The sequence below is a fragment of the Bombina bombina genome, chromosome 10 (genome assembly GCF_027579735.1).
Source record: "Bombina bombina isolate aBomBom1 chromosome 10, aBomBom1.pri, whole genome shotgun sequence".
NCBI classification, from domain to species: Eukaryota; Metazoa; Chordata; class Amphibia; order Anura; family Bombinatoridae; genus Bombina; species Bombina bombina.
Window position 1 is genome coordinate 202,526,259 of NC_069508.1, and position 12,990 is coordinate 202,539,248.

At 24.7% G+C, this 12,990-nt stretch overlaps 1 protein-coding gene across 1 annotated transcript in view; it reads right to left on the minus strand.

Moving 5' to 3' along the window:
• LOC128641079 (FRAS1-related extracellular matrix protein 1-like) overlaps window positions 1–642 on the minus strand; it is a 393,612-nt gene extending 392,970 nt beyond the window's left edge. The window contains exon 1 of the mRNA XM_053693633.1: window positions 493–642. The gene's annotated coding sequence lies outside the window, so the exon portion shown is untranslated. The remainder of the gene's footprint in view (window positions 1–492) is intronic.
• Window positions 643–12,990: the final 12,348 nt, after the last annotated feature.

Genomic DNA, 12,990 nt, shown 5'->3' on the forward strand with positions numbered 1-12,990 from the left:
TATAGGAATCATATAGGAATGTGATAGGTATATACTAATATTACAAAAAGAAATTGATAAGCAAGTAATTAATCACAGTATTAGACAGTAATATATTTCTCAGTGCTGGGGGTGGGGAATATAAAATAACAAATTTATTTGACTGCATATACTAATCTCTAATGTCAACAACATATCACCTGCTATTCGTCTTTTTAGAAACCTTATACCATCTATTAAACAAATAGCATTTAGTACTGTGTTTCATGGTTGATCATTCCCTCTATCCACCCCCCCTTTTTTTTTAGAAAGATATGATCCTCATATTACCCTAACTCCAGAATTTTGCGCCCTGGTCCTTGACTATTATTTAACATAGGAAGCCTTTTTGCCTGTTGCGGAAAAACAAACCCCCAAAGAATTTGAATGAGGTTAGGCCACAGCCAAGCAGGATATTTCCAGTGTTAGTTAGAAGCGGGATATCTGCCAAAGAGGAGGAATGTAATCACATACCTGAAAAGCAGAACTGCAGCTCCTGAGACTTTATTTCAAATGGAAAACACTGGTAGATTTCTTATTTTCCCTTTAAATGTAACAACAGAGCAACCTTAGGAACAGCTCACATTACGTGTAATTGGCTCTAAACCTCTTCTGAAAAAAAAAAGACTATAAATGCAGGAAATGTGTTGAACCCTCTAACTATATCCCACTCACACTGCCCTGGAGTCACAGATGTTACTGATTCAGTTCAGATAACAAATCCCAGAGTCCAAAGCAGATTCCAAGTGAGAGAATAGGAAAAATCATGACATTAGTTATGCATGCTAACCTGAAAAGTGTCAACAGTCAGGAATTTAAGGCCTGACTCACAGAGCCTATGTTATAAAGAGGAAATCACATGGAAATATGTGTCAGGTATTAAATCATATGGGCAACTATGAATTTAAAGCTACTGTTTGATATTTATAGTTTTTTTTTGATGTTCAAAATTCATGGTTATCATACACCTCCTAGCCACAGATAAATGTAATGCTTCTTATCTGGTGTTCTCGGTAAATTAAAGGTTCTAGCTTCTATGCCATGGCTACTGCATAGACTACGTCTTCCACCCAATCACAGTCACTGTCTAGAACACTGATGTTCCACAGATATTTCCCTTGCTGCCCCTTCCTTAGTGCTAGAGTAAAAAAAACAATAGCCCATTATAGTTCCTGAAAACACATAGGGGTCAATTTATCAAAGACTTCACAAGCCTTTCAACCCCCTACAACTGCAGGTTCTCACAAGAGAACCTGCATGCCGTATTTAACATTCCCTAACCTTTCGCCACCTCTAAGGTGGGGAATTTCAATCTTCCCGGTGTCATCCAACCAGGGAGATTGACAGCTCCTGCACGCGCGTGATTGGCAAAATAGCGCTTGTGTGCAATGCTGAATTCCGCCTGGGGAATTCAGCCCGCCAGAGGCGAGCTGTGGTGGACAGGGGCGCGTATGTGCGCCCCTGTCCGCCGAAGCTTGATAAATCGACCCATATTGTACCATATAAAAACCTGTGTGCACAAGACATTTCTGTTGTCTTGCTGTAGAATAAAATATAAGCCAAGTGTAAACATTTTAAAACAAATTAGCACCTTGTATTCTGCTGTTGTTTTTCAATAATACTCCACTCACCACTTGCGTTATTTGTAGGAGTTAATCTGGGATTGAGCCTGCAAACAACACTCATTAGGTTAGTATAAAATGCATTGTTTTGTAGTTTTTCTCTGTTAAAACTAAATAGTGAATATGTAGCAGGGTTAGCCTTGAGTCAGAAGTGATAATTTCCAGCTTTAAGAATTAAAAAATCCATAATTTTCAGAGATAAATTACATGAATAGGGAGCAACATAAATATAATCTATAATATATTAAAATCTCAAGGTGTTTAGTACTGTCCTTTTAAATGCCTTCTCTTGCTAGAATTGTCTAACTATACAGGGTTCTAGAAGTGTATATACTGCTTTTTATCATACATAATATATATATATAATAGAATCCACAGAGAGCAATTGCCTTGAAGGTAAAGTCCTCCTATTGTTTCTTTAGTATTAGGTCTGATTATAGCGCTGATGAGCGTTCTGCACCACATAAGTAGAAACTGCAAAGTAAAAGTGCTGAATTATATTAAAAGCAGAATCACGCTATGGATGTATCTGTTTCTTGTTCTCTTTGAGGTTGATCCTGATTGGAATTCTCAACAAAGATTGCATTGTACTCCTCATTAAAGGGACACTGTAATAAAAAAAACAACTTAGTTTAAATTGATTAAACATTTATAAATAAAACACTTTTAAATGCACTTTCATTTCTAAATAATTACCGTTCCGCCGCAATTTCATTTAGATTTTTTATTAATTTCCAAACCCCCTCCGTGGGTACCATTGCTGTTTTTCCAATCTGGGCTCAGAACCCAGGTTGGAATATGGCGGCTCTTAGCCGGGATGCGCATGAGTAGGCACTAGTAACGTCATTGTAGATGTCACTCACTGGAAGTCTATGAATTTAGGAGACCCGCTCAATAATTCCGGCATCAGGGCGGTAATATGCGCATGCATGAATTGAACAATTCAAATGCGCAGGGTGACGATATCGCCAGATAATTATATTCAGGCACTCGCCATCCAATTGGACATTGCTTTGGATCATGTACTGCCCATATTTGTGGGTTTGGTTTAGTGACGTTATTGCCAAAAACTAAAATTATATTTTATAACGATAAGAAGCATCGTTGGAGAACAAAAGTAGGTCATTTAGCTTATATTTAATTATGTTAGATACAATTTGTGTTCCATTTCTGTGCAAAAACACCCAAAAGGTCTTTTGTTTCTAATCCTTGGTCTGTATAATACTTTATTATTAGTCTGTATAAAACATTATTATTGGTCTGTATAAAACATTAGCATTGGTCTGTATAATACATTATTATTGGTCTGTATAATACATTATTATTGGTCTGTATAATACATTATTATTAGTCTGTATAATACATTAGTATTGGTCTGTATAATACATTATTATTGGTCTGTATAATACATTATTATTAGTCTGTATAATACATTATTATTAGTCTGTATAATACATTAGTATTGGTCTGTATAATACATTAGTATTGGTCTGTATAATACATTATTATTGGTCTGTATAATACATTATTATTAGTCTGTATAATACATTAGTATTGGTCTGTATAATACATTATTATTGGTCTGTATAATACATTATTATTGGTCTGTATAATACATTATTATTGGTCTGTATAATACATTATTATTGGTCTGTATAATACATTATTATTGGTCTGTATAATACATTATTATTGGTCTGTATAATACATTATTATTAGTCTGTATAATACATTAGTATTGGTCTGTATAATACATTAGTATTGGTCTGTATAATACATTATTATTGGTCTGTATAATACATTATTATTAGTCTGTATAATACATTATTATTGGTCTGTATAATACATTAGTATTGGTCTGTATAATACATTATTATTGGTCTGTATAATACATTATTATTAGTCTGTATAATACATTAGTATTGGTCTGTATAATACATTATTATTGGTCTGTATAATACATTATTATTGGTCTGTATAATACATTATTATTGGTCTGTATAATACATTATTATTGGTCTGTATAATACATTAGTATTGGTCTGTATAATACATTAGTATTGGTCTGTATAATACATTATTATTAGTCTGTATAATACATTATTATTAGTCTGTATAATACATTAGTATTGGTCTGTATAATACATTATTATTGGTCTGTATAATACATTATTATTAGTCTGTATAATACATTATTATTAGTCTGTATAATACATTATTATTAGTCTGTATAATACATTATTATTAGTCTGTATAATACATTATTATTGGTCTGTATAATACATTATTATTGGTCTGTATAATACATTATTATTAGTCTGTATAATACATTATTATTAGTCTGTATAATACATTATTATTGGTCTGTATAATACATTATTATTGGTCTGTATAATACATTATTATTGGTCTGTATAATACATTATTATTAGTCTGTATAATACATTAGTATTGGTCTGTATAATACATTAGTATTGGTCTGTATAATACATTATTATTAGTCTGTATAATACATTATTATTGGTCTGTATAATACATTATTATTAGTCTGTATAATACATTATTATTGGTCTGTATAATACATTATTATTAGTCTGTATAATACATTATTATTGGTCTGTATAATACATTATTATTAGTCTGTATAATACATTAGTATTGGTCTGTATAATACATTATTATTAGTCTGTATAATACATTATTATTAGTCTGTATAATACATTATTATTAGTCTGTATAATACATTATTATTAGTCTGTATAATACATTAGTATTGGTCTGTATAATACATTAGTATTGGTCTGTATAATACATTATTATTAGTCTGTATAATACATTATTATTGGTCTGTATAATACATTATTATTAGTCTGTATAATACATTATTATTGGTCTGTATAATACATTATTATTAGTCTGTATAATACATTAGTATTAGTCTGTATAATACATTATTATTAGTCTGTATAATACATTATTATTAGTCTGTGTAATACATTATTATTGGTCTGTATAATACATTATTATTAGTCTGTATAATACATTAGTATTGGTCTGTATAATACATTATTATTGGTCTGTATAATACATTAGTATTGGTCTGTATAATACATTAGTATTGGTCTGTATAATACATTATTATTGGTCTGTATAATACATTAGTATTGGTCTGTATAATACATTATTATTGGTCTGTATAATACATTATTATTGGTCTGTATAATACATTAGTATTGGTCTGTATAATACATTATTATTGGTCTGTATAATACATTATTATTGGTCTGTATAAAACATTATTATTGGTCTTTATAATACATTATTATTGGTCTGTATAATACATTATTATTAGTCTGTATAATACATTAGTATTGGTCTGTATAATACATTATTATTGGTCTGTATAATACATTATTATTGGTCTGTATAATACATTATTATTAGTCTGTATAATACATTATTATTGGTCTGTATAATACATTAGTATTAGTCTGTATAATACATTATTATTGGTCTGTATAATACATTAGTATTAGTCTGTATAATACATTATTATTGGTCTGTATAATACATTATTATTGGTCTGTATATATACATTATTATTGGTCTGTATAATACATTATTATTGGTCTGTATAATACATTATTATTAGTCTGTATAATACATTATTATTGGTCTGTATAATACATTATTATTGGTCTGTATAATACATTATTATTGGTCTGTATAATACATTAGTATTGGTCTGTATAATACATTAGTATTGGTCTGTATAATACATTATTATTAGTCTGTATAATACATTATTATTAGTCTGTATAATACATTATTATTGGTCTGTATAATACATTATTATTGGTCTGTATAATACATTAGTATTGGTCTGTATAATACATTATTATTGGTCTGTATAATACATTATTATTGGTCTGTATAAAACATTATTATTGGTCTGTATAATACATTATTATTGGTCTGTATAATACATTATTATTGGTCTGTATAATACATTATTATTAGTCTGTATAATACATTAGTATTGGTCTGTATAATACATTATTATTGGTCTGTATAATACATTATTATTGGTCTGTATAATACATTATTATTAGTCTGTATAATACATTATTATTGGTCTGTATAATACATTAGTATTAGTCTGTATAATACATTATTATTGGTCTGTATAATACATTAGTATTAGTCTGTATAATACATTATTATTGGTCTGTATAATACATTATTATTGGTCTGTATATATACATTATTATTGGCCTGTATAATACATTATTATTGGTCTGTATAATACATTATTATTGGTCTGTATAATACATTATTATTGGTCTGTATAATACATTATTATTAGTCTGTATAATACATTATTATTAGTCTGTATAATACATTATTATTGGTCTGTATAATACATTATTATTAGTCTGTATAATACATTATTATTAGTCTGTATAATACATTATTATTAGTCTGTATAATACATTATTATTAGTCTGTATAATATATTAGTATTGGTCTGTATAATACATTATTATTAGTCTGTATAATACATTATTATTGGTCTGTATAATACATTATTATTGGTCTGTATAATACATTATTATTGGTCTGTATAATACATTATTATTAGTCTGTATAATACATTATTATTGGTCTGTATAATACATTATTATTGGTCTGTATAATACATTATTATTGGTCTGTATAATACATTATTATTAGTCTGTATAATACATTATTATTGGTCTGTATAATACATTATTATTGGTCTGTATAATACATTATTATTAGTCTGTATAATACATTATTATTAGTCTGTATAATACATTATTATTGGTCTGTATAATACATTATTATTAGTCTGTATAATACATTATTATTAGTCTGTATAATACATTATTATTGGTCTGTATAATACATTATTATTGGTCTGTATAATACATTATTATTGGTCTGTATAATACATTATTATTAGTCTGTATAATACATTATTATTGGTCTGTATAATACATTAGTATTAGTCTGTATAATACATTATTATTGGTCTGTATAATACATTATTATTGGTCTGTATAATACATTATTATTAGTCTGTATAATACATTAGTATTGGTCTGTATAATACATTATTATTGGTCTGTATAATACATTAGTATTGGTCTGTATAATACATTAGTATTGGTCTGTATAATACATTATTATTGGTCTGTATAATACATTAGTATTGGTCTGTATAATACATTATTATTGGTCTGTATAATACATTATTATTGGTCTGTATAATACATTATTATTGGTCTGTATAATACATTATTATTGGTCTGTATAATACATTAGTATTGGTCTGTATAATACATTATTATTGGTCTGTATAATACATTATTATTGGTCTGTATAAAACATTATTATTGGTCTGTATAATACATTATTATTGGTCTGTATAATACATTATTATTGGTCTGTATAATACATTATTATTAGTCTGTATAATACATTAGTATTGGTCTGTATAATACATTATTATTGGTCTGTATAATACATTATTATTGGTCTGTATAATACATTATTATTAGTCTGTATAATACATTATTATTGGTCTGTATAATACATTAGTATTAGTCTGTATAATACATTATTATTAGTCTGTATAATACATTATTATTGGTCTGTATAATACATTATTATTGGTCTGTATAATACATTATTATTGGTCTGTATAATACATTATTATTGGTCTGTATAATACATTATTATTAGTCTGTATAATACATTATTATTAGTCTGTATAATACATTAGTATTGGTCTGTATAATACATTATTATTGGTCTGTATAATACATTATTATTAGTCTGTATAATACATTATTATTAGGTCTGTATAATACATTATTATTAGTCTGTATAATACATTATTATTAGGTCTGTATAATACATTATTATTGGTCTGTATAATACATTATTATTGGTCTGTATAATACATTATTATTAGTCTGTATAATACATTATTATTAGTCTGTATAATACATTATTATTGGTCTGTATAATACATTATTATTGGTCTGTATAATACATTATTATTGGTCTGTATAATACATTATTATTAGTCTGTATAATACATTAGTATTGGTCTGTATAATACATTAGTATTGAGTCTGTATAATACATTATTATTAGTCTGTATAATACATTATTATAGGTCTGTATAATACATTATTATTAGTCTGTATAATACATTATTATTAGTCTGTATAATACATTATTATTGGTCTGTATAATACATTATTATTGTCTGTATAATACATTATTATTGGTCTGTATAATACATTATTATTAGTCTGTATAATACATTATTATTAGTCTGTATAATACATTATTATTAGGTCTGTATAATACATTATTATTAGTCTGTATAATACATTATTATTAGTCTGTATAATACATTAGTATTGGTCTGTTATAATACATTAGTATTAGTCTGTATAATACATTAGTATTGGTCTGTATAATACATTAGTATTGGTCTGTATAATACATTATTATTAGTCTGTATAATACATTATTATTGGTCTGTATAATACATTATTATTGGTCTGTATAATACATTATTATTGGTCTGTATAATACATTATTATTGGTCTGTATAATACATTATTATTGGTCTGTATAATACATTATTATTGGTCTGTATAATACATTATTATTAGTCTGTATAATACATTATTATTGGTCTGTATAATACATTATTATTGGTCTGTATAATACAATTAGTATTGGTCTGTATAATACATTATTATTGGTCTGTATAATACATTATTATTGGTCTGTATAATACATTAGTATTGGTCTGTATAATACATTATTATTGGTCTGTATAATACATTATATTGGTCTGTATAATACATTAGTATTGGTCTGTATAATACATTATTATTGGTCTGTAAATACATTATTATTGGTCCTGTATAATACATTATTATTGGTCTGTATAATACATTATTATTGGTCTGTATAATACATTATTATTGGTCTGTATAATACATTATTATTGGTCTGTATAATACATTATTATTGGTCTGTATAATACATTATTATTGGTCTGTATAATACATTATTATTGGTCTGTATAATACATTATTATTGGTCTGTATAATACATTAGTATTAGTCTGTATAATACATTATTATTGGTCTGTATAATACATTATTATTAGTCTGTATAATACATTATTATTGGTCTGTATAATACATTATTATTGGTCTGTATAATACATTATTATTGAGTCTGTATAATACATTATTATTGGTCTGTATAATACATTATTATTAGTCTGTATAATACATTATTATTGGTCTGTATAATACATTATTATTGGTCTGTATAATACATTATTATTGGTCTGTATAATACATTAGTATTGGTCTGTATAATACATTAGTATTGGTCTGTATAATACATTATTATTAGTCTGTATAATACATTATTATTTGTCTGTATAATACATTATTATTGGTCTGTATAATACATTATTATTGGTCTGTATAATACATTATTATTGTCTGTATAATCACATTATTATTGGTCTGTATAATACATTATTATTGGTCTGTATAATACATTATATTGGTCTGTATAATACATTATTATTGGTCTGTATAATACATTATTATTGGTCTGTATAATACATTATTATTAGTCCTGTATAATACATTAGTATTGGTCTGTATAATACATTATTATTGGTCTGTATAATACATTATTATTGGTCTGTATAATACATTATTATTAGTCTGTATAATACATTATTAGTGGTCTGTATAATACATTAGTATTGGTCTGTATAATACATTATTATTGGTCCTTGTATAATACATTAGTATTGGTCTGTATAATACATTATTATTGGTCCTGTATTAATACATTATTATTGGTCTGTATATATACATTATTATTGGTCTGTATAATACATTATTATTGGTCTGTATAATACATTATTATTGGTCTGTATAATACATTATTATTGGTCTGTATAATACATTATTATTAGTCTGTATAATACATTATTATTAGTCTGTATAATACATTATTATTGGGTCTGTTATAATACATTATTATTAGTCTGTATAATACATTATTATTAGTCTGTATAATACATTATTATTAGTCTGTATAATACATTATTATTAGTCTGTATAATATATTAGTATTGGTCTGTATAATACATTATTATTAGTCTGTATAATACATTATTATTGGTCTGTATAATACATTATTATTGGTCTGTATAATACATTATTATTGGTCTGTATAATACATTATTATTAGTCTGTATAATACATTATTATTGGTCTGTATAATACATTATTATTGGTCTGTATAATACATTATTATTGGTCTGTATAATACATTATTATTAGTCTGTATAATACATTATTATTGGTCTGTATAATACATTATTATTGGTCTGTATAATACATTATTATTAGTCTGTATAATACATTATTATTAGTCTGTATAATACATTATTATTGGTCTGTATAATACATTATTATTAGTCTGTATAATACATTATTATTAGTCTGTATAATACATTATTATTGGTCTGTATAATACATTATTATTGGTCTGTATAATACATTATTATTGGTCTGTATAATACATTATTATTAGTCTGTATAATACATTATTATTGGTCTGTATAATACATTATTATTAGTCTGTATAATACATTATTATTAGTCTGTATAATACATTATTATTAGGTCTGTATAATACATTATTATTGGTCTGTATAATACATTAGTATTGGTCTGTATAATACATTATTATTGGTCTGTATAATACATTAGTAATTGGTCTGTATAATACATTAGTATTGGTCTGTTATATACATTATTATTGGTCTGTATAATACATTAGTATTGGTCTGTATAATACATTATTATTGGTCTGTATAATACATTATTATTGGTCTGTATAATACATTTATTATTGGTCTGTATAATACATTATTATTGGTCTGTATAATACATTAGTATTGGTCTGTATAATACATTATTATTGGTCTGTATAATACATTATTATTGGTCTGTATAATACATTATTATTGGTCTGTATAATACATTATTATTGGTCTGTATAATACATTATTATTGGTCTGTATAATACATTATTATTAGTCTGTATAATACATTAGTATTGGTCTGTATAATACATTATTATTAGGTCTGTATAAATACATTATTATTGGTCTGTATAATACATTATTATTAGACTGTATAATACATTATTATTGGTCTGTATAATACATTAGTATTTAGGTCCTGTATAATACATTATTATTTGTCTTGTATAATACATTTTTATTGGTCTGTATAATACATTATTATTGGTCTGTATAATACATTATTATTGGTCTGTATATATACATTATTATTGTCTGTATAATACATTATTATTGGTCTGTATAATACAATTATTATTAGTCTGTATAATACATTAGTATAGGTTCTGTATAGATACAGTATTATTAGTCTGTATAATACATTATTATTAGTCTGTATAATACATTATTATTGGTCTGTATAATACATTATTATTGTCTGTATAATACATTATATTGGTCTGTATAATACATTATATTGGTCTGTATAATACATTATATTGGTCTGTATAATACATTATTATTAGTCTGTATAATACATTATTATTAGTCTGTATAATACATTAGTATTGGTCTGTATAATACATTATTATTGGTCTGTATAATACATTATTATTAGTCTGTATAATACATTATTATTAGTCTGTATAATACATTATTATTAGTCTGTATAATACATTATTATTAGTCTGTATAATACATTATTATTAGTCTGTATAATACATTATTATTGGTCTGTATAATACATTATTATTGGTCTGTATAATACATTATTATTAGTCTGTATAATACATTATTATTAGTCTGTATAATACATTATTATTGGTCTGTATAATACATTATTATTGGTCTGTATAATACATTATTATTGGTCTGTATAATACATTATTATTAGTCTGTATAATACATTAGTATTGGTCTGTATAATACATTAGTATTGGTCTGTATAATACATTATTATTAGTCTGTATAATACATTATTATTGGTCTGTATAATACATTATTATTAGTCTGTATAATACATTATTATTGGTCTGTATAATACATTATTATTAGTCTGTATAATACATTATTATTGGTCTGTATAATACATTATTATTAGTCTGTATAATACATTAGTATTGGTCTGTATAATACATTATTATTAGTCTGTATAATACATTATTATTAGTCTGTATAATACATTATTATTAGTCTGTATAATACATTATTATTAGTCTGTATAATACATTATTATTAGTCTGTATAATACATTAGTATTGGTCTGTATAATACATTAGTATTGGTCTGTATAATACATTATTATTAGTCTGTATAATACATTATTATTGGTCTGTATAATACATTATTATTAGTCTGTATAATACATTATTATTGGTCTGTATAATACATTATTATTAGTCTGTATAATACATTATTATTAGTCTGTATAATACATTATTATTAGTCTGTATAATACATTATTATTAGTCTGTATAATACATTATTATTGGTCTGTATAATACATTATTATTAGTCTGTATAATACATTAGTATTGGTCTGTATAATACATTATTATTGGTCTGTATAATACATTAGTATTGGTCTGTATAATACATTAGTATTGGTCTGTATAATACATTATTATTGGTCTGTATAATACATTAGTATTGGTCTGTATAATACATTATTATTTTGTCTGTATAATACATTATTATTGGTCTGTATAATACATTATTATTGGTCTGTATAATACATTATTATTGGTCTGTATAATACATTAGTATTGGTCTGTATAATACATTATTATTGGTCTGTATAATACATTATTATTGGTCTGTATAAAACATTATTATTGGTCTGTATAATACATTATTATTGGTCTGTATAATACATTATTATTGGTCTGTATAATACATTATTATTAGTCTGTATAATACATTAGTATTGGTCTGTATAATACATTATTATTGGTCTGTATAATACATTATTATTGGTCTGTATAATACATTATTATTAGTCTGTATAATACATTATTATTGGTCTGTATAATACATTAGTATTAGTCTGTATAATACATTATTATTGGTCTGTATAATACATTAGTATTAGTCTGTATAATACATTATTATTGGTCTGTATAATACATTATTATTGGTCTGTATATATACATTATTATTGGCCTGTATAATACATTA